Raw genomic sequence first — 24,675 nt, 5'->3', positions numbered from 1 at the left:
AAACTCCACTCCATACATATATATGGGGAGGTACTAGCTCCAACTCGGTTTTACAGTGAAAACTGCAGGAACTTCAAACCGGCACTAGGAAACAGACTGAGAAACCAGAGTAAAAGTTTCTCCTGCAACCCGTTCCCTTTGTGCTAGTTGAACGAACGTCTCTCCACATGCTCAGTTCTGAGAGATAACTGTGTGTGAAAGCCGTCCTTCACCTAGCTTGTTGGGAACACAAAGTTTCTTTTCAGTTGCAAACTCCACTCCATACATATATATGGGGAGGTACTAGCTCCAACTCGGTTTTACAGTGAAAACTGCAGGAATTTCAAACCGGCACTAGGAAACAGACTGAGAAACCAGAGTAAAAGTTTCTCCTGCAACCCGTTCCCTTTGTGCTAGATGAACGAACGTCTCTCCACATGCTCAGTTCTGAGAGATAAGTGTGTGTGAAAGCCGTCCTTCACCTAGCTTGTTGGGAACACAAAGTTTCTTTTCAGTTGCAAACTCCACTCCATACATATATATGGGGAGCTACTAGCTCCAACTCGGTTTTACAGTGAAAACTGCAGGAACTTCAAACCGGCACTAGGAAACAGACTGAGAAACCAGAGTAAAAGTTTCTCCTGCAACCCGTTCCCTTTGTGCTAGTTGAACGAACGTCTCTCCACATGCTCAGTTCTGAGAGATAAGTGTGTGTGAAAGCCGTCCTTCACCTAGCTTGTTGGGAACACAAAGTTTCTTTTCAGTTGCAAACTCCACTCCATACATATATATGGGGAGGTACTAGCTCCAACTCGGTTTTACAGTGAAAACTGCAGGAACTTCAAACCGGCACTAGGAAACAGACTGAGAAACCAGAGTAAAAGTTTCTCCTGCAACCCGTTCCCTTTGTACTAGATGAACGAACGTCTCTCCACATGCTCAGTTCTGAGAGATAAGTGAGTGTGAAAGCCGTCCTTCACCTAGCTTGTTGGGAACACAAAGTTTCTTTTCAGTTGCAAACTCCACTCCATACATATATATGGGGAGGTACTAGCTCCAACTCGGTTTTACAGTGAAAACTGCAGGAACTTCAAACCGGCACTAGGAAACAGACTGAGAAACCAGAGTAAAAGTTTCTCCTGCAACCCGTTCCCTTTGTGCTAGATGAACGAACGTCTCTCCACATGCTCAGTTCTGCGAGATAAGTGTGTGTGAAAGCCGTCCTTCACCTAGCTTGTTGGGAACACAAAGTTTCTTTTCAGTTGCAAACTCCACTCCATACATATATATGGGGAGGTACTAGCTCCAACTCGGTTTTACAGTGAAAACTGCAGGAACTTCAAACCGGCACTAGGAAACAGACTGAGAAACCAGAGTAAAAGTTTCTCCTGCAACCCGTTCCCTTTGTGCAAGATGAACGAACGTCTCTCCACATGCTCAGTTCTGAGAGATAAGTGTGTGTGAAAGCCGTCCTTCACCTAGCTTGTTGGGAACACAAAGTTTCTTTTCAGTTGCAAACTCCACTCCATTCATATATAAGGGGAGGTAGTAGCTCCAACCCGGTTTTACAGTGAAAACTGTAGGAACTTCAAACCGGCACTAGGAAACAGACTGAGAAACCAGAGTAAAAGTTTCTTCTGCAACCCGTTCCCTTTGTGCTAGATGAACGAACGTCTCTCCACATGCTCAGTTCTGCGAGATAAGTGTGTGTGAAAGCCGTCCTTCACCTAGCTTGTTGGGAACACAAAGTTTCTTTTCAGTTGCAAACTCCACTCCATACATATATATGGGGAGGTACTAGCTCCAACTCCGTTTTACAGTGAAAACTGCAGGAACTTCAAATCGGCACTAGGAAACAGACTGAGAAACCAGAGTAAAAGTTTCTCCTGCAACCCGTTCCCTTTGTGCTAGGTGAACGAACGTCTCTCCACATGCTCAGTTCTGAGAGATAAGTGTGTGTGAAAGCCGTCCTTCACCTAGCTTGTTGGGAACACAAAGTTTCTTTTCAGTTGCAAACTCCACTCCATACATATATATGGGGAGGTACTAGCTCCAACTAGGTTTTACAGTGAAAACTGCAGGAACTTCAAACCGGCACTAGGAAACAGACTGAGAAACCAGAGTAAAAGTTTCTCCTGCAACCCGTTCCCTTTGTGCTAGTTGAACGAACGTCTCTCCACATGCTCAGTTCTGAGAGATAAGTGTGTGTGAAAGCCGTCCTTCACCTAGCTTGTTGGGAACACAAAGTTTCTTTTCAGTTGCAAACTCCACTCCATACATATATATGGGGAGGTACTAGCTCCAACTCGGTTTTACAGTGAAAACTGCAGGAACTTCAAACCGGCACTAGGAAACAGACTAAGAAACCAGAGTAAAAGTTTCTCCTGCAACCCGTTCCCTTTGTGCTAGTTGAACGAACGTCTCTCCACATGCTCAGTTCTGAGAGATAAGTGTGTGTGAAAGCCGTCCTTCACCTAGCTTGTTGGGAACACAAAGTTTCTTTTCAGTTGCAAACTCCACTCCATACATATATATGGGGAGGTACTAGCTCCAACTCGGTTTTACAGTGAAAACTGCAGGAACTTCAAACCGGCACTAGGAAACAGACTGAGAAACCAGAGTAAAAGTTTCTCCTGCAACCCGTTCCCTTTGTGCTAGATGAACGAACGTCTCTCCACATGCTCAGTTCTGAGAGATAAGTGTGTGTGAAAGCCGTCCTTCACCTAGCTTGTTGGGAACACAAAGTTTCTTTTCAGTTGCAAACTCCACTCCATACATATATATGGGGAGGTAGTAGCTCCAACTCGGTTTTACAGTGAAAACTGCAGGAACTTCAAACCGGCACTAGGAAACAGACTGAGAAACCAGAGTAAAAGTTTCTCCTGCAACCCGTTCCCTTTGTGCTAGTTGAACGAACGTCTCTCCACATGCTCAGTTCTGAGAGATAAGTGTGTGTGAAAGCCGTCCTTCACCTAGCTTGTTGGGAACACAAAGTTTCTTTTCAGTTGCAAACTCCACTCCATACATATATATGGGGAGGTACTAGCTCCAACTCGGTTTTACAGTGAAAACTGCAGGAACTTCAAACCGGCACTAGGAAACAAACTGAGAAACCAGAGTAAAAGTTTCTCCTGCAACCCGTTCCCTTTGTGCTAGTTGAACGAACGTCTCTCCACATGCTCAGTTCTGAGAGATAAGTGTGTGTGAAAGCCGTCCTTCACCTAGCTTGTTGGGAACACAAAGTTTCTTTTCAGTTGCAAACTCCACTCCATACATATATATGGGGAGGTACTAGCTCCAACTCGGTTTTACAGTGAAAACTGCAGGAACTTCAAACCGGCACTAGGAAACAGACTGAGAAACCAGAGTAAAAGTTTCTCCTGCAACCCGTTCCCTTTGTGCTAGATGAACGAACGTCTCTCCACATGCTCAGTTCTGAGAGATAAGTGTGTGTGAAAGCCGTCCTTCACCTAGCTTGTTGGGAACACAAAGTTTCTTTTCAGTTGCAAACTCCACTCCATACATATATATGGGGAGGTAGTAGCTCCAACTCGGTTTTACAGTGAAAACTGCAGGAACTTCAAACCGGCACTAGGAAACAGACTGAGAAACCAGAGTAAAAGTTTCTCCTGCAACCTGTTCCCTTTGTGCTAGATGAACGAACGTCTCTCCACATGCTCAGTTCTGAGAGATAAGTGTGTGTGAAAGCCGTCCTTCACCTAGCTTGTTGGGAACACAAAGTTTCTTTTCAGTTGCAAACTCCACTCCATACATATATATGGGGAGGTACTAGCTCCAACTCGGTTTTACAGTGAAAACTGCAGGAACTTCAAACCGGCACTAGGAAACAGACTGAGAAACCAGAGTAAAAGTTTCTCCTGCAACCCGTTCCCTTTGTGCTAGATGAACGAACGTCTATCCACATGCTCAGTTCTGAGAGATAAGTGTGTGTGAAAGCCGTCCTTCACCTAGCTTGTTGGGAACACAAAGTTTCTTTTCAGTTGCAAACTCCACTCCATACATATATATGGGGAGGTACTAGCTCCAACTCGGTTTTACAGTGAAAACTGCAGGAACTTCAAACCGGCACTAGGAAACAGACTGAGAAACCAGAGTAAAAGTTTCTCCTGCAACCCGTTCCCTTTGTGCTAGATGAACGAACGTCTCTCCACATGCTCAGTTCTGAGAGATAAGTGTGTGTGAAAGCCGTCCTTCACCTAGCTTGTTGGGAACACAAAGTTTCTTTTCAGTTGCAAACTCCACTCCATACATATATATGGGGAGGTACTAGCTCCAACTCGGTTTTACAGTGAAAACTGCAGGAACTTCAAACCGGCACTAGGAAACAGACTGAGAAACCAGAGTAAAAGTTTCTCCTGCAACCCGTTCCCTTTGTGCTAGATGAACGAACGTCTCTCCACATGCTCAGTTCTGAGAGATAAGTGTGTGTGAAAGCCGTCCTTCACCTAGCTTGTTGGGAACACAAAGTTTCTTTTCAGTTGCAAACTCCACTCCATACATATATATGGGGAGGTACTAGCTCCAACTCGGTTTTACAGTGAAAACTGCAGGAACTTCAAACCGGCACTAGGAAACAGACTGAGAAACCAGAGTAAAAGTTTCTCCTGCAACCCGTTCCCTTTGTGCTAGTTGAACGAAAGTCTCTCCACATGCTCAGTTCTGAGAGATAAGTGTGTGTGAAAGCCGTCCTTCACCTAGCTTGTTGGGAACACAAAGTTTCTTTTCAGTTGCAAACTCCACTCCATACATATATATGGGGAGGTACTAGCTCCAACTCGGTTTTACAGTGAAAACTGCAGGAACTTCAAACCGGCACTAGGAAACAGACTGAGAAACCAGAGTAAAAGTTTCTCCTGCAACCCGTTCCCTTTGTGCTAGATGAACGAACGTCTCTCCACATGCTCAGTTCTGAGAGATAAGTGTGTGTGAAAGCCGTCCTTCACCTAGCTTGTTGGGAACACAAAGTTTCTTTTCACTTGCAAACTCCACTCCATACATATATATGGGGAGGTACTAGCTCCAACTCGGTTTTACAGTGAAAAATGCAGGAACTTCAAACCGGCACTAGGAAACAGACTGAGAAACCAGAGTAAAAGTTTCTCCTGCAACCCGTTCCCTTTGTGCTAGTTGAACGAACGTCTCTCCACATGCTCAGTTCTGAGAGATAAGTGTGTGTGAAAGCCGTCCTTCACCTAGCTTGTTGGGAACACAAAGTTTCTTTTCAGTTGCAAACTCCACTCCATACATATATATGGGGAGGTACTAGCTCCAACTCGGTTTTACAGTGAAAACTGCAGGAACTTCAAACCGGCACTAGGAAACAGACTGAGAAACCAGAGTAAAAGTTTCTCCTGCAACCCGTTCCCTTTGTGCTAGATGAACGAACGTCTCTCCACATGCTCAGTTCTGCGAGATAAGTGTGTGTGAAAGCCGTCCTTCACCTAGCTTGTTGGGAACACAAAGTTTCTTTTCAGTTTCAAGCTCCACTCCATACATATATATGGGGAGGTACTAGCTCCAACTCGGTTTTACAGTGAAAACTGCAGGAACTTCAAACCGGCACTAGGAAACAGACTGAGAAACCAGAGTAAAAGTTTCTCCTGCAACCCGTTCCCTTTGTGCTAGTTGAACGAACGTCTCTCCACATGCTCAGTTCTGAGAGATAAGTGTGTGTGAAAGCCGTCCTTCACCTAGCTTGATGGGAACACAAAGTTTCTTTTCAGTTGCAAACTCCACTCCATACATATATATGGGGAGGTACTAGCTCCAACTCGGTTTTACAGTGAAAACTGCAGGAACTTCAAACCGGCACTAGGAAACAGACTGAGAAACCAGAGTAAAAGTTTCTCCTGCAACCCGTTCCCTTTGTGCTAGACGAACGAACGTCTCTCCACATGCTCAGTTCTGAGAGATAAGTGTGTGTGAAAGCCGTCCTTCACCTAGCTTGTTGGGAACACAAAGTTTCTTTTCAGTTGCAAACTCCACTCCATACATATATATGGGGAGGTACTAGCTCCAACTCGGTTTTACAGTGAAAACTGCAGGAACTTCAAACCGGCACTAGGAAACAGACTGAGAAACCAGAGTAAAAGTTTCTCCTGCAACCCGTTCCCTTTGTGCTAGTTGAACGAACGTCTCTCCACATGCTCAGTTCTGAGAGATAAGTGTGTGTGAAAGCCGTCCTTCACCTAGCTTGTTGGGAAAACAAAGTTTCTTTTCAGTTGCAAACTCCACTCCATACATATATATGGGGAGGTACTAGCTCCAACTCGGTTTTACAGTGAAAACTGCAGGAACTTCAAACCGGCACTAGGAAACAGACTGAGAAACCAGAGTAAAAGTTTCTCCTGCAACCCGTTCCCTTTGTGCTAGATGAACGAACGTCTCTCCACATGCTCAGTTCTGCGAGATAAGTGTGTGTGAAAGCCGTCCTTCACCTAGCTTGTTGGGAACACAAAGTTTCTTTTCAGTTTCAAACTCCACTCCATACATATATATGGGGAGGTACTAGCTCCAACTCGGTTTTACAGTGAAAACTGCAGGAACTTCAAACCGGCACTAGGAAACAGACTGAGAAACCAGAGTAAAAGTTTCTCCTGCAACCCGTTCCCTTTGTGCTAGTTGAACGAACGTCTCTCCACATGCTCAGTTCTGAGAGATAAGTGTGTGTGAAAGCCGTCCTTCACCTAGCTTGATGGGAACACAAAGTTTCTTTTCAGTTGCAAACTCCACTCCTTACATATATATGGGGAGGTACTAGCTCCAACTCGGTTTTACAGTGAAAACTGCAGGAACTTCAAACCGGCACTAGGAAACAGACTGAGAAACCAGAGTAAAAGTTTCTCCTGCAACCCGTTCCCTTTGTGCTAGACGAACGAACGTCTCTCCACATGCTCAGTTCTGAGAGATAAGTGTGTGTGAAAGCCGTCCTTCACCTAGCTTGTTGGGAACACAAAGTTTCTTTTCAGTTGCAAACTCCACTCCATACATATATATGGGGAGGTACTAGCTCCAACTCGGTTTTACAGTGAAAACTGCAGGAACTTCAAACCGGCACTAGGAAACAGACTGAGAAACCAGAGTAAAAGTTTCTCCTGCAACCCGTTCCCTTTGTGCTAGTTGAACGAACGTCTCTCCACATGCTCAGTTCTGAGAGATAAGTGTGTGTGAAAGCCGTCCTTCACCTAGCTTGTTGGGAACACAAAGTTTCTTTTCAGTTGCAAACTCCACTCCATACATATATATGGGGAGGTACTAGCTCCAACTCGGTTTTACAGTGAAAACTGCAGGAACTTCAAACCGGCACTAGGAAACAGACTGAGAAACCAGAGTAAAAGTTTCTCCTGCAACCCGTTCCCTTTGTGCTAGATGAACGAACGTCTCTCCACATGCTCAGTTCTGCGAGATAAGTGTGTGTGAAAGCCGTCCTTCACCTAGCTTGTTGGGAACACAAAGTTTCTTTTCAGTTGCAAACTCCACTCCTTACATATATATGGGGAGGTACTAGCTCCAACTCGGTTTTACAGTGAAAACTGCAGGAACTTCAAACCGGCACTAGGAAACAGACTGAAAAACCAGAGTAAAAGTTTCTCCTGCAACCCGTTCCCTTTGTGCTAGTTGAACGAACGTCTCTCCACATGCTCAGTTCTGAGAGATAAGTGTGTGTGAAAGCCGTCCTTCACCTAGCTTGTTGGGAACACAAAGTTTCTTTTCAGTTGCAAACTCCAATCCATACATATATATGGGGAGGTACTAGCTCCAACTCTGTTTTACAGTGAAAACTGCAGGAACTTCAAACCGGCACTAGGAAACAGCCTGAGAAACCAGAGTAAAAGTTTCTCCTGCAACCCGTTCCCTTTGTGCTAGATGAACGAACGTCTCTCCACATGCTCAGTTCTGAGAGATAAGTGTGTGTGAAAGCCGTCCTTCACCTAGCTTGTTGGGAACACAAAGTTTCTTTTCAGTTGCAAACTCCACTCCATACATATATATGGGGAGGTACTAGCTCCAACTCGGTTTTACAGTGAAAACTGCAGGAACTTCAAACCGGCACTAGGAAACAGACTGAGAAACCAGAGTAAAAGTTTCTCCTGCAACCCGTTCCCTTTGTGCTAGATGAACGAACGTCTCTCCACATGCTCAGTTCTGAGAGATAAGTGTGTGTGAAAGCCGTCCTTCACCTAGCTTGTTGGGAACACAAAGTTTCTTTTCAGTTGCAAACTCCACTCCATACATATATATGGGGAGGTACTAGCTCCAACTCGGTTTTACAGTGAAAACTGCAGGAACTTCAAACCGGCACTAGGAAACAGACTGAGAAACCAGAGTAAAAGTTTCTCCTGCAACCCGTTCCCTTTGTGCTAGTTGAACGAACGTCTCTCCACATGCTCAGTTCTGAGAGATAAGTGTGTGTGAAAGCCGTCCTTCACCTAGCTTGTTGGGAACACAAAGTTTCTTTTCAGTTGCAAACTCCTCTCCATACATATATATGGGGAGGTACTAGCTCCAACTCGGTTTTACAGTGAAAACTGCAGGAACTTCAAACCGGCACTAGGAAACAGACTGAGAAACCAGAGTAAAAGTTTCTCCTGCAACCCGTTCTCTTTGTGCTAGATGAACGAACGTCTCTCCACATGCTCAGTTCTGCGAGATAAGTGTCTGTGAAAGCCGTCCTTCACCTAGCTTGTTGGGAACACAAAGTTTCTTTTCAGTTGCAAACTCCACTCCATACATATATATGGGGAGGTAGTAGCTCCAACTCGGTTTTACAGTGAAAACTGCAGGAACTTCAAACCGGCACTAGGAAACAGACTGAAAAACCAGAGTAAAAGTTTCTCCTGCAACCCGTTCCCTTTGTGCTAGATGAACGAACGTCTCTCCACATGCTCAGTTCTGAGAGATAAGTGTGTGTGAAAGCCGTCCTTCACCTAGCTTGTTGGGAACACAAAGTTTCTTTTCAGTTGCAAACTCCACTCCATACATATATATGGGGAGGTACTAGCTCCAACTCGGTTTTACAGTGAAAACTGCAGGAACTTCAAACCGGCACTAGGAAACAGACTGAGAAACCAGAGTAAAAGTTTCTCCTGCAACCCGTTCCCTTTGTGCTAGATGAACGAACGTCTCTCCACATGCTCAGTTCTGAGAGATAAGTGTGTGTGAAAGCCGTCCTTCACCTAGCTTGTTGGGAACACAAAGTTTCTTTTCAGTTGCAAACTCCACTCCTTACATATATATGGGGAGGTACTAGCTCCAACTCGGTTTTACAGTGAAAACTGCAGGAACTTCAAACCGGCACTAGGAAACAGACTGAGAAACCAGAGTAAAAGTTTCTCCTGCAACCCGTTCCCTTTGTGCTAGATGAACGAACGTCTCTCCACATGCTCAGTTCTGCGAGATAAGTGTGTGTGAAAGCCGTCCTTCACCTAGCTTGTTGGGAACACAAAGTTTCTTTTCAGTTGCAAACTCCACTCCTTACATATATATGGGGAGGTACTAGCTCCAACTCGGTTTTACAGTGAAAACTGCAGGAACTTCAAACCGGCACTAGGAAACAGACTGAGAAACCAGAGTAAAAGCTTCTCCTGCAACCCGTTCCCTTTGTGCTAGATGAACGAACGTCTCTCCACATGCTCAGTTCTGAGAGATAAGTGTGTGTGAAAGCCGTCCTTCACCTAGCTTGTTGGGAATACAAAGTTTCTTTTCAGTTGCAAACTCCACTCCATACATATATATGGGGAGGTACTAGCTCCAACTCGGTTTTACAGTGAAAACTGCAGGAACTTCAAACCCGCACTAGGAAACAGACTAAGAAACCAGAGTAAAAGTTTCTCCTGCAACCCGTTCCCTTTGTGCTAGTTGAACGAACGTCTCTCCACATGCTCAGTTCTGAGAGATAAGTGTGTGTGAAAGCCGTCCTTCACCTAGCTTGTTGGGAACACAAAGTTTCTTTTCAGTTGCAAACTCCACTCCATACATATATATGGGGAGGTACTAGCTCCAACTCGGTTTTACAGTGAAAACTGCAGGAACTTCAAACCGGCACTAGGAAACAGACTGAGAAACCAGAGTAAAAGTTTCTCCTGCAACCCGTTCCCTTTGTGCTAGATGAACGAACGTCTCTCCACATGCTCAGTTCTGAGAGATAAGTGTGTGTGAAAGCCGTCCTTCACCTAGCTTGTTGGGAACACAAAGTTTCTTTTCAGTTGCAAACTCCACTCCTTACATATATATGGGGAGGTACTAGCTCCAACTCGGTTTTACAGTGAAAACTGCAGGAACTTCAAACCGGCACTAGGAAACAGACTGAGAAACCAGAGTAAAAGTTTCTCCTGCAACCCGTTCCCTTTGTGCTAGATGAACGAACGTCTCTCCACATGCTCAGTTCTGAGAGATAAGTGTGTGTGAAAGCCGTCCTTCACCTAGCTTGTTGGGAATACAAAGTTTCTTTTCAGTTGCAAACTCCACTCCATACATATATATGGGGAGGTACTAGCTCCAACTCGGTTTTACAGTGAAAACTGCAGGAACTTCAAACCCGCACTAGGAAACAGACTAAGAAACCAGAGTAAAAGTTTCTCCTGCAACCCGTTCCCTTTGTGCTAGTTGAACGAACGTCTCTCCACATGCTCAGTTCTGAGAGATAAGTGTGTGTGAAAGCCGTCCTTCACCTAGCTTGTTGGGAACACAAAGTTTCTTTTCAGTTGCAAACTCCACTCCATACATATATATGGGGAGGTACTAGCTCCAACTCGGTTTTACAGTGAAAACTGCAGGAACTTCAAACCGGCACTAGGAAACAGACTGAGAAACCAGAGTAAAAGTTTCTCCTGCAACCCGTTCCCTTTGTGCTAGATGAACGAACGTCTCTCCACATGCTCAGTTCTGAGAGATAAGTGTGTGTGAAAGCCGTCCTTCACCTAGCTTGTTGGGAACACAAAGTTTCTTTTCAGTTGCAAACTCCACTCCTTACATATATATGGGGAGGTACTAGCTCCAACTCGGTTTTACAGTGAAAACTGCAGGAACTTCAAACCGGCACTAGGAAACAGACTGAGAAACCAGAGTAAAAGTTTCTCCTGCAACCCGTTCCCTTTGTGCTAGATGAACGAACGTCTCTCCACATGCTCAGTTCTGCGAGATAAGTGTGTGTGAAAGCCGTCCTTCACCTAGCTTGTTGGGAACACAAAGTTTCTTTTCAGTTGCAAACTCCACTCCTTACATATATATGGGGAGGTACTAGCTCCAACTCGGTTTTACAGTGAAAACTGCAGGAACTTCAAACCGGCACTAGGAAACAGACTGAGAAACCAGAGTAAAAGTTTCTCCTGCAACCCGTTCCCTTTGTGCTAGATGAACGAACGTCTCTCCACATGCTCAGTTCTGAGAGATAAGTGTGTGTGAAAGCCGTCCTTCACCTAGCTTGTTGGGAATACAAAGTTTCTTTTCAGTTGCAAACTCCACTCCATACATATATATGGGGAGGTACTAGCTCCAACTCGGTTTTACAGTGAAAACTGCAGGAACTTCAAACCCGCACTAGGAAACAGACTAAGAAACCAGAGTAAAAGTTTCTCCTGCAACCCGTTCCCTTTGTGCTAGTTGAACGAACGTCTCTCCACATGCTCAGTTCTGAGAGATAAGTGTGTGTGAAAGCCGTCCTTCACCTAGCTTGTTGGGAACACAAAGTTTCTTTTCAGTTGCAAACTCCACTCCATACATATATATGGGGAGGTACTAGCTCCAACTCGGTTTTACAGTGAAAACTGCAGGAACTTCAAACCGGCACTAGGAAACAGACTGAGAAACCAGAGTAAAAGTTTCTCCTGCAACCCGTTCCCTTTGTGCTAGACGAACGAACGTCTCTCCACATGCTCAGTTCTGAGAGATAAGTGTGTGTGAAAGCCGTCCTTCACCTAGCTTGTTGGGAACACAAAGTTTCTTTTCAGTTGCAAACTCCACTCCATACATATATATGGGGAGGTACTAGCTCCAACTCGGTTTTACAGTGAAAACTGCAGGAACTTCAAACCGGCACTAGGAAACAGACTGAGAAACCAGAGTAAAAGTTTCTCCTGCAACCCGTTCCCTTTGTGCTAGATGAACGAACGTCTCTCCACATGCTCAGTTCTGAGAGATAATTGTGTGTGAAAGCCGTCCTTCACCTAGCTTGTTGGGAACACAAAGTTTCTTTTCAGTTGCAAACTCCACTCCATACATATATATGGGGAGGTACTAGCTCCAACTCGGTTTTACAGTGAAAACTGCAGGAAATTCAAACCGGCACTAGGAAACAGACTGAGAAACCAGAGTAAAAGTTTCTCCTGCAACCCGTTCCCTTTGTGCTAGATGAACGAACGTCTCTCCACATGCTCAGTTCTGCGAGATAAGTGTGTGTGAAAGCCGTCCTTCACCTAGCTTGTTGGGAACACAAAGTTTCTTTTCAGTTGCAAACTCCACTCCTTACACATATATGGGGAGGTACTAGCTCCAACTCGGTTTTACAGTGAAAACTGCAGGAACTTCAAACCGGCACTAGGAAACAGACTGAGAAACCAGAGTAAAAGTTTCTCCTGCAACCCGTTCCCTTTGTGCTAGATGAACGAACGTCTCTCCACATGCTCAGTTCTGCGAGATAAGTGTGTGTGAAAGCCGTTCTTCACCTAGCTTGTTGGGAACACAAAGTTTCTTTTCAGTTGCAAACTCCACTCCTTACATATATATGGGGAGGTACTAGCTCCAACTCGGTTTTACAGTGAAAACTGCAGGAACTTCAAACCGGCACTAGGAAACAGACTGAGAAACCAGAGTAAAAGTTTCTCCTGCAACCCGTTCCCTTTGTGCTAGTTGAACGAACGTCTCTCCACATGCTCAGTTCTGAGAGATAAGTGTGTGTGAAAGCCGTCCTTCACCTAGCTTGTTGGGAACACAAAGTTTCTTTTCAGTTGCAAACTCCACTCCATACATATATATGGGGAGGTACTAGCTCCAACTCGGTTTTACAGTGAAAACTGCAGGAACTTCAAACCGGCACTAGGAAACAGACTGAGAAACCAGAGTAAAAGTTTCTCCTGCAACCCGTTCTCTTTGTGCTAGATGAACGAACGTCTCTCCACATGCTCCGTTCTGCGAGATAAGTGTCTGTGAAAGCCGTCCTTCACCTAGCTTGTTGGGAACACAAAGTTTCTTTTCAGTTGCAAACTCCACTCCATACATATATATGGGGAGGTAGTAGCTCCAACTCGGTTTTACAGTGAAAACTGCAGGAACTTCAAACCGGCACTAGGAAACAGACTGAAAAACCAGAGTAAAAGTTTCTCCTGCAACCCGTTCCCTTTGTGCTAGATGAACGAACGTCTCTCCACATGCTCAGTTCTGAGAGATAAGTGTGTGTGAAAGCCGTCCTTCACCTAGCTTGTTGGGAACACAAAGTTTCTTTTCAGTTGCAAACTCCACTCCATACATATATATGGGGAGGTACTAGCTCCAACTCGGTTTTACAGTGAAAACTGCAGGAACTTCAAACCGGCACTAGGAAACAGACTGAGAAACCAGAGTAAAAGTTTCTCCTGCAACCCGTTCCCTTTGTGCTAGATGAACGAACGTCTCTCCACATGCTCAGTTCTGAGAGATAAGTGTGTGTGAAAGCCGTCCTTCACCTAGCTTGTTGGGAACACAAAGTTTCTTTTCAGTTGCAAACTCCACTCCTTACATATATATGGGGAGGTACTAGCTCCAACTCGGTTTTACAGTGAAAACTGCAGGAACTTCAAACCGGCACTAGGAAACAGACTGAGAAACCAGAGTAAAAGTTTCTCCTGCAACCCGTTCCCTTTGTGCTAGATGAACGAACGTCTCTCCACATGCTCAGTTCTGCGAGATAAGTGTGTGTGAAAGCCGTCCTTCACCTAGCTTGTTGGGAACACAAAGTTTCTTTTCAGTTGCAAACTCCACTCCTTACATATATATGGGGAGGTACTAGCTCCAACTCGGTTTTACAGTGAAAACTGCAGGAACTTCAAACCGGCACTAGGAAACAGACTGAGAAACCAGAGTAAAAGTTTCTCCTGCAACCCGTTCCCTTTGTGCTAGATGAACGAACGTCTCTCCACATGCTCAGTTCTGAGAGATAAGTGTGTGTGAAAGCCGTCCTTCACCTAGCTTGTTGGGAATACAAAGTTTCTTTTCAGTTGCAAACTCCACTCCATACATATATATGGGGAGGTACTAGCTCCAACTCGGTTTTACAGTGAAAACTGCAGGAACTTCAAACCCGCACTAGGAAACAGACTAAGAAACCAGAGTAAAAGTTTCTCCTGCAACCCGTTCCCTTTGTGCTAGTTGAACGAACGTCTCTCCACATGCTCAGTTCTGAGAGATAAGTGTGTGTGAAAGCCGTCCTTCACCTATCTTGTTGGGAACACAAAGTTTCTTTTCAGTTGCAAACTCCACTCCATACATATATATGGGGAGGTACTAGCTCCAACTCGGTTTTACAGTGAAAACTGCAGGAACTTCAAACCGGCACTAGGAAACAGACTGAGAAACCAGAGTAAAAGTTTCTCCTGCAACCCGTTCCCTTTGTGCTAGATGAACGAACGTCTCTCCACATGCTCAGTTCTGAGAGATAAGTGTGTGTGAAAGCCGTCCTTCACCTAGCTTGTTGGGAACACAAAGTTTCTTATCAGTTGCAAACTCCACTCCTTACATATATATGGGGAGGTACTAGCTCCAACTCGGTTTTACAGTGAAAACTGCAGGAACTTCAAACCGGCACTAGGAAACAGACTGAGAAACCAGAGTAAAAGTTTCTCCTGCAACCCGTTCCCTTTGTGCTAGATGAACGAACGTCTCTCCACATGCTCAGTTCTGAGAGATAAGTGTGTGTGAAAGCCGTCCTTCACCTAGCTTGTTGGGAATACAAAGTTTCTTTTCAGTTGCAAACTCCACTCCATACATATATATGGGGAGGTACTAGCTCCAACTCGGTTTTACAGTGAAAACTGCAGGAACTTCAAACCCGCACTAGGAAACAGACTAAGAAACCAGAGTAAAAGTTTCTCCTGCAACCCGTTCCCTTTGTGCTAGTTGAACGAACGTCTCTCCACATGCTCAGTTCTGAGAGATAAGTGTGTGTGAAAGCCGTCCTTCACCTAGCTTGTTGGGAACACAAAGTTTCTTTTCAGTTGCAAACTCCACTCCATACATATATATGGGGAGGTACTAGCTCCAACTCGGTTTTACAGTGAAAACTGCAGGAACTTCAAACCGGCACTAGGAAACAGACTGAGAAACCAGAGTAAAAGTTTCTCCTGCAACCCGTTCCCTTTGTGCTAGATGAACGAACGTCTCTCCACATGCTCAGTTCTGAGAGATAAGTGTGTGTGAAAGCCGTCCTTCACCTAGCTTGTTGGGAACACAAAGTTTCTTTTCAGTTGCAAACTCCACTCCTTACATATATATGGGGAGGTACTAGCTCCAACTCGGTTTTACAGTGAAAACTGCAGGAACTTCAAACCGGCACTAGGAAACAGACTGAGAAACCAGAGTAAAAGTTTCTCCTGCAACCCGTTCCCTTTGTGCTAGATGAACGAACGTCTCTCCACATGCTCAGTTCTGCGAGATAAGTGTGTGTGAAAGCCGTCCTTCACCTAGCTTGTTGGGAACACAAAGTTTCTTTTCAGTTGCAAACTCCACTCCTTACATATATATGGGGAGGTACTAGCTCCAACTCGGTTTTACAGTGAAAACTGCAGGAACTTCAAACCGGCACTAGGAAACAGACTGAGAAACCAGAGTAAAAGTTTCTCCTGCAACCCGTTCCCTTTGTGCTAGATGAACGAACGTCTCTCCACATGCTCAGTTCTGAGAGATAAGTGTGTGTGAAAGCCGTCCTTCACCTAGCTTGTTGGGAATACAAAGTTTCTTTTCAGTTGCAAACTCCACTCCATACATATATATGGGGAGGTACTAGCTCCAACTCGGTTTTACAGTGAAAACTGCAGGAACTTCAAACCCGCACTAGGAAACAGACTAAGAAACCAGAGTAAAAGTTTCTCCTGCAACCCGTTCCCTTTGTGCTAGTTGAACGAACGTCTCTCCACATGCTCAGTTCTGAGAGATAAGTGTGTGTGAAAGCCGTCCTTCACCTAGCTTGTTGGGAACACAAAGTTTCTTTTCAGTTGCAAACTCCACTCCATACATATATATGGGGAGGTACTAGCTCCAACTCGGTTTTACAGTGAAAACTGCAGGAACTTCAAACCGGCACTAGGAAACAGACTGAGAAACCAGAGTAAAAGTTTCTCCTGCAACCCGTTCCATTTGTGCTAGTTGACCGAACGTCTCTCCACATGCTCAGTTCTGAGAGATAAGTGTGTGTGAAAGCCGTCCTTCACCTAGCTTGTTGGGAACACAAAGTTTCTTTTCAGTTGCAAACTCCACTCCATACATATATATGGGGAGGTACTAGCTCCAACTCGGTTTTACAGTGAAAACTGCAGGAACTTCAAACCGGCACTAGGAAACAGACTGAGAAACCAGAGTAAAAGTTTCTCCTGCAACCCGTTCCCTTTGTGCTAGATGAACGAACGTCTCTCCACATGCTCAGTTCTGAGAGATAATTGTGTGTGAAAGCCGTCCTTCACCTAGCTTGTTGGGAACACAAAGTTTCTTTTCAGTTGCAAACTCCACTCCATACATATATATGGGGAGGTACTAGCTCCAACTCGGTTTTACAGTGAAAACTGCAGGAAATTCAAACCGGCACTAGGAAACAGACTGAGAAACCAGAGTAAAAGTTTCTCCTGCAACCCGTTCCCTTTGTGCTAGATGAACGAACGTCTCTCCACATGCTCAGTTCTGCGAGATAAGTGTGTGTGAAAGCCGTCCTTCACCTAGCTTGTTGGGAACACAAAGTTTCTTTTCAGTTGCAAACTCCACTCCATACATATATATGGGGAGGTACAAGCTCCAACTCGGTTTTACAGTGAAAACTGCAGGAACTTCAAACCGGCACTAGGAAACAGACTGAGAAACCAGAGTAAAAGTTTCTCCTGCAACCCGTTCCCTTTGTGCTAGTTGAACGAACGTCTCTCCACATGCTCAGTTCTGAGAGATAAGTGTGTGTGAAAGCCGTCCTTCACCTAGCTTGTTGGGAACACAAAGTTTCTTTTCAGTTGCAAACTCCACTCCATACATATATATGGGGAGGTACTAGCTCCAACTCGGTTTTACAGTGAAAACTGCAGGAACTTCAAACCGGCACTAGGAAACAGACTGAGAAACCAGAGTAAAAGTTTCTCCTGCAACCCGTTCCCTTTGTGCTTGTTGAACGAACGTCTCTCCACATGCTCAGTTCTGAGAGATAAGTGTGTGTGAAAGCCGTCCTTCACCTAGCTTGTTGGGAACACAAAGTTTCTTTTCAGTTGCAAACTCCACACCTTACATATATATGGGGAGTTACTAGCTCCAACTCGGTTTTACAGTGAAAACTGCAGGAACTTCAAACCGGCACTAGGAAACAGACTGAGAAACCAGAGTAAAAGTTTCTCCTGCAACCCGTTCCCTTTGTGCTAGATGAACGAACGTCTCTCCACATGCTCAGTTCTGAGAGATAAGTGTGTGTGAAAGCCGTCCTTCACCTAGCTTGTTGGGAACACAAAGTTTCTTTTCAGTTGCAAACTCCACTCCATACATATATATGGGGAGGTACTAGCTCCAACTCGGTTTTACAGTGAAAACTGCAGGAACTTCAAACCGGCACTAGGAAACAGACTGAGAAACCAGAGTAAAAGTTTCTCCTGCAACCCGTTCCCTTTGTGCTAGATGAACGAACGTCTCTCCACATGCTCAGTTCTGAGAGATAAGTGTGTGTGAAAGCCGTCCTTCACCTAGCTTGTTGGGAACACAAAGTTTCTTTTCAGTTGCAAACTCCACTCCTTACATATATATGGGGAGGTACTAGCTCCAACTCGGTTTTACAGTGAAAACTGCAGGAACTTCAAACCGGCACTAGGAAACAGACTGAGAAACCAGAGTAAAAGTTTCTCCTGCAACCCGTTCCCTTTGTGCTAGATGAACGAACGTCTCTCCACATGCTCAGTTCTGCGAGATAAGTGTGTGTGAAAGCCGTCCTTCACCTAGCTTGTTGGGAACACAAAGTTTCTTTTCAGTTGCAAACTCCATTCCTTACATATATATGGGGAGGTACTAGCTCCAACTCGGTTTTACAGTGAAAACTGCAGGAACTTCAAACCGGCACTAGGAAACAGACTGAGAAACCAGAGTAAAAGTTTCTCCTGCAACCCGTTCCCTTTGTGCTAGATGAACGAACGTCTCTCCACATGCTCAGTTCTGAGAGATAAGTGTGTGTGAAAGCCGTCCTTCACCTAGCTTGTTGGGAATACAAAGTTTCTTTTCAGTTGCAAACTCCACTCCATACATATATATGGGGAGGTACTAGCTCCAACTCGGTTTTACAGTGAAAACTGAAGGAACTTCAAACCCGCACTAGGAAACAGACTAAGAAACCAGAGTAAAAGTTTCTCCTGCAACCCGTTCCCTTTGTGCTAGTTGAACGAACGTCTCTCCACATGCTCAGTTCTGAGAGATAAGTGTGTGTGAAAGCCGTCCTTCACCTAGCTTGTTGGGAACACAAAGTTTCTTTTCAGTTGCAAACTCCACTCCATACATATATATGGGGAGGTACTAGCTCCAACTCGGTTTTACAGTGAAAACTGCAGGAACTTCAAACCGGCACTAGGAAACAGACTGAGAAACCAGAGTAAAAGTTTCTCCTGCAACCCGTTCCCTTTGTGCTAGTTGACCGAACGTCTCTCCACATGCTCAGTTCTGAGAGATAAGTGTGTGTGAAAGCCGTCCTTCACCTAGCTTGTTGGGAACACAAAGTTTCTTTTCAGTTGCAAACTCCACTCCATACATATATATGGGGAGGTACTAGCTCCAACTCGGTTTTACAGTGAAAACTGCAGGAACTTCAAACCGGCACTAGGAAACAGACTGAGAAACCAGAGTAAAAGTTTCTCCTGCAACCCGTTCCCTTTGTGCTAGATGAACGAACGTCTCTCCACATGCTCAGTTCTGAGAGATAATTGTGTGTGAAAGCCGTCCTTCACCTAGCTTGTTGGGAACACAAAGTTTCTTTTCAGTTGCAAACTCCACTCCATACATATATATGGGGAGGTACTAGCTCCAACTCGGTTTTACAGTGAAAACTGCAGGAACTTCAAACCGGCACTAGGAAACAGACTGAGAAACCAGAGTAAAAGTTTCTCCTGCAACCCGTTCCCTTTGTGCTAGATGAACGAACGTCTCTCCACATGCTCAGTTCTGCGAGATAAGTGTGTGTGAAAGCCGTCCTTCACCTAGCTTGTTGGGAACACAAAGTTTCTTTTCAGTTGCAAACTCCACTCCATACATATATATGGGGAGGTACAAGCTCCAACTCGGTTTTACAGTGAAAACTGCAGGAACTTCAAACCGGCACTAGGAAACAGACTGAGAAACCAGAGTAAAAGTTTCTCCTGCAACCCGTTCCCTTTGTGCTAGTTGAACGAACGTCTCTCCACATGCTCAGTTCTGAGAGATAAGTGTGTGTGAAAGCCGTCCTTCAACTAGCTTGTTGGGAACACAAAGTTTCTTTTCAGTTGCAAACTCCACTCCATACATATATATGGGGAGGTACTAGCTCCAACTCAGTTTTACAGTGAAAACTGCAGGAACTTCAAACCGGCACTAGGAAACAGACTGAGAAACCAGAGTAAAAGTTTCTCCTGCAACCCGTTCCCTTTGTGCTAGTTGAACGAACGTCTCTCCACATGCTCAGTTCTGAGAGATAAGTGTGTGTGAAAGCCGTCCTTCACCTAGCTTGTTGGGAACACAAAGTTTCTTTTCAGTTGCAAACTCCACACCTTACATATATATGGGGAGTTACTAGCTCCAACTCGGTTTTACAGTGAAAACTGCAGGAACTTCAAACCGGCACTAGGAAACAGACTGAGAAACCAGAGTAAAAGTTTCTCCTGCAACCCGTTCCCTTTGTGCTAGATGAACGAACGTCTCTCCACATGCTCAGTTCTGAGAGATAAGTGTGTGTGAAAGCCGTCCTTCACCTAGCTTGTTGGGAACACAAAGTTTCTTTTCAGTTGCAAACTCCACTCCATACATATATATGGGGAGGTACTAGCTCCAACTCGGTTTTACAGTGAAAACTGCAGGAACTTCAAACCGGCACTAGGAAACAGACTGAGAAACCAGAGTAAAAGTTTCTCCTGCAACCCGTTCCCTTTGTGCTAGATGAACGAACGTCTCTCCACATGCTCAGTTCTGAGAGATAAGTGTGTGTGAAAGCCGTCCTTCACCTAGCTTGTTGGGAACACAAAGTTTCTTTTCAGTTGCAAACTCCTCTCCTTACATATATATGGGGAGGTACTAGCTCCAACTCGGTTTTACAGTGAAAACTGCAGGAACTTCAAACCGGCACTAGGAAACAGACTGAGAAACCAGAGTAAAAGTTTCTCCTGCAACCCGTTCCCTTTGTGCTAGATGAACGAACGTCTCTCCACATGCTCAGTTCTGCGAGATAAGTGTGTGTGAAAGCCGTCCTTCACCTAGATTGTTGGGAACACAAAGTTTCTTTTCAGTTGCAAACTCCACTCCTTACATATATATGGGGAGGTACTAGCTCCAACTCGGTTTTACAGTGAAAACTGCAGGAACTTCAAACCGGCACTAGGAAACAGACTGAGAAACCAGAGTAAAAGTTTCTCCTGCAACCCGTTCCCTTTGTGCTAGATGAACGAACGTCTCTCCACATGCTCAGTTCTGAGAGATAAGTGTGTGTGAAAGCCGTCCTTCACCTAGCTTGTTGGGAATACAAAGTTTCTTTTCAGTTGCAAACTCCACTCCATACATATATATGGGGAGGTACTAGCTCCAACTCGGTTTTACAGTGAAAACTGCAGGAACTTCAAACCGGCACTAGGAAACAGACTGAGAAACCAGAGTAAAAGTTTCTCCTGCAACCCGTTCCCTTTGTGCTAGATGAACGAACGTCTCTCCACATGCTCAGTTCTGCGAGATAAGTGTGTGTGAAAGCCGTCCTTCACCTAGATTGTTGGGAACACAAAGTTTCTTTTCAGTTGCAAACTCCACTCCTTACATATATATGGGGAGGTACTAGCTCCAACTCGGTTTTACAGTGAAAACTGCAGGAACTTCAAACCGGCACTAGGAAACAGACTGAGAAACCAGAGTAAAAGTTTCTCCTGCAACCCGTTCCCTTTGTGCTAGATGAACGAACGTCTCTCCACATGCTCAGTTCTGAGAGATAAGTGTGTGTGAAAGCCGTCCTTCACCTAGCTTGTTGGGAATACAAAGTTTCTTTTCAGTTGCAAACTCCACTCCATACATATATATGGGGAGGTACTAGCTCCAACTCGGTTTTACAGTGAAAACTGCAGGAACTTCAAACCCGCACTAGGAAACAGACTAAGAAACCAGAGTAAAAGTTTCTCCTGCAACCCGTTCCCTTTGTGCTAGTTGAACGAACGTCTCTCCACATGCTCAGTTCTGAGAGATAAGTGTGTGTGAAAGCCGTCCTTCACCTAGCTTGTTGGGAACACAAAGTTTCTTTTCAGTTGCAAACTCCACTCCATACATATATATGGGGAGGTACTAGCTCCAACTCGGTTTTACAGTGAAAACTGCAGGAACTTCAAACCGGCACTAGGAAACAGACTGAGAAACCAGAGTAAAAGTTTCTCCTGCAACCCGTTCCTTTTGTGCTAGTTGACCAAACGTCTCTCCACATGCTCAGTTCTGAGAGATAAGTGTGTGTGAAAGCCGTCCTTCACCTAGCTTGTTGGGAACACAAAGTTTCTTTTCAGTTGCAAACTCCACTCCATACATATATATGGGGAGGTACTAGCTCCAACTCGGTTTTACAGTGAAAACTGCAGGAACTTCAAACCGGCACTAGGAAACAGACTGAGAAACCAGAGTAAAAGTTTCTCCTGCAACCCGTTCCCTTTGTGCTAGATGAACGAACGTCTCTCCACATGCTCAGTTCTGAGAGATAAGTGTGTGTGAAAGCCGTCCTTCACCTAGCTTGTTGGGAACACAAAGTTTCTTTTCAGTTGCAAACTCCACTCCATACATATATATGGGGAGGTACTAGCTCCAACTCGGTTTTACAGTGAAAACTGCAGGAACTTCAAACCGGCACTAGGAAACAGACTGAGAAACCAGAGTAAAAGTTTCTTCTGCAACCCGTTCCCTTTGTGCTAGTTGAACGAACGTCTCTCCACATGCTCAGTTCTGAGAGATAAGTGTGTGTGAAAGCCGTCCTTCACCTAGCTTGTTGGGAGCACAAAGTTTCTTTTCAGTTGCAAACCCCACACCTTACATATATATGGGGAGTTACTAGCTCCAACTCGGTTTTACAGTGAAAACTGCAGGAACTTCAAACCGGCACTAGGAAACAGACTGAGAAACCAGAGTAAAAGTTTCTCCTGCAACCCGTTCCCTTTGTGCTAGATGAACGAACGTCTCTCCACATGCTCAGTTCTGAGAGATAAGTGTGTGTGAAAGCCGTCCTTCACCTAGCTTGTTGGGAACACAAAGTTTCTTTTCATTTGCAAACTCCACTCCATACATATATATGGGGAGGTACTAGCTCCAACTCGGTTTTACAGTGAAAACTGCAGGAACTTCAAACCGGCACTAGGAAACAGACTGAGAAACCAGAGTAAAAAATCTCCTGCAACCCGTTCCCTTTGTGCTAGATGAACGAACGTCTCTCCACATGCTCAGTTCTGAGAGATAAGTGTGTGTGAAAGCCGTCCTTCACCTAGCTTGTTGGGAACACAAAGTTTCTTTTCAGTTGCAAACTCCACTCCGTACATATATATGGGGAGGTAGTAGCTCCAACTCGGTTTTACAGTGAAAACTGCAGGAACTTCAAACCGGCACTACGAAACAGACTGAGAAACCAGAGTAAAAGTTTCTCCTGCAACCCGTTCCCTTTGTGCTAGATGAACGAACGTCTCTCCACATGCTCAGTTCTGCGAGATAAGTGTGTGTGAAAGCCGTCCTTCACCTAGCTTGTTGGGAACACAAAGTTTCTTTTCAGTTGCAAACTCCACTCCATACATATATATGGGGAGGTACTAGCTCCAACTCGGTTTTACAGTGAAAACTGCAGGAACTTCAAACCGGCACTAGGAAACAGACTGAGAAACCAGAGTAAAAGTTTCTCCTGCAACCCGTTCCCTTTGTGCTAGTTGAACGAACGTCTCTCCACATGCTCAGTTCTGAGAGATAAGTGTGTGTGAAAGCCTTCCTTCACCTAGCTTGTTGGGAACACAAAGTTTCTTTTCAGTTGCAAACTCCACTCCATACATATATATGGGGAGGTACTAGCTCCAACTCGGTTTTACAGTGAAAACTGCAGGAACTTCAAACCGGCACTAGGAAACAGACTGAGAAACCAGAGTAAAAGTTTCTCCTGCAACCCGTTCCCTTTGTGCTAGATGAACGAACGTCTCTCCACATGCTCAGTTCTGCGAGATAAGTGTGTGTGAAAGCCGTCCTTCACCTAGCTTGTTGGGAACACAAAGTTTCTTTTCAGTTGCAAACTCCACACCTTACATATATATGGGGAGTTACTAGCTCCAACTCGGTTTTACAGTGAAAACTGCAGGAACTTCAAACCGGCACTAGGAAACAGACTGAGAAACCAGAGTAAAAGTTTCTCCTGCAACCCGTTCCCTTTGTGCTAGATGAACGAACGTCTCTCCACATGCTCAGTTCTGAGAGATAAGTGTGTGTGAAAGCCGTCCTTCACCTAGCTTGTTGGGAACACAAAGTTTCTTTTCATTTGCAAACTCCACTCCATACATATATATGGGGAGGTACTAGCTCCAACTCGGTTTTACAGTGAAAACTGCAGGAACTTCAAACCGGCACTAGGAAACAGACTGAGAAACCAGAGTAAAAGTTTCTCCTGCAACCCGTTCCCTTTGTGCTAGATGAACGAACGTCTCTCCACATGATCAGTTCTGAGAGATAAGTGTGTGTGAAAGCCGTCCTTCACCTAGCTTGTTGGGAACACAAAGTTTCTTTTCAGTTGCAAACTCCACTCCATACATATATATGGGGAGGTACTAGCTCCAACTCGGTTTTACAGTGAAAACTGCAGGAACTTCAAACCGGCACTAGGAAACAGACTGAGAAACCAGAGTAAAAGTTTCTCCTGCAACCCGTTCCCTTTGTGCTAGATGAACGAACGTCTCTCCACATGCTCAGTTCTGCGAGATAAGTGTGTGTGAAAGCCGTCCTTCACCTAGCTTGTTGGGAACACAAAGTTTCTTTTCAGTTGCAAACTCCACTCCATACATATATATGGGGAGGTACTAGCTCCAACTCGGTTTTACAGTGAAAACTGCAGGAACTTCAAACCGGCACTAGGAAACAGACTGAGAAACCAGAGTAAAAGTTTCTCCTGCAACCCGTTCCTTTGTGCTCGTTGAACGAACGTCTCTCCACATGCTCAGTTCTGAGAGATAAGTGTGTGTGAAAGCCGTCCTTCACCTAGCTTGTTGGGAACACAAAGTTTCTTTTCAGTTGCAAACTCCACTCCATACATATATATGG

This window comes from Camelus bactrianus, chromosome 5 (assembly GCF_048773025.1).
Source record: "Camelus bactrianus isolate YW-2024 breed Bactrian camel chromosome 5, ASM4877302v1, whole genome shotgun sequence".
Taxonomy (NCBI): Eukaryota; Metazoa; Chordata; class Mammalia; order Artiodactyla; family Camelidae; genus Camelus; species Camelus bactrianus.
This window is presented reverse-complemented; position numbering follows the sequence as displayed.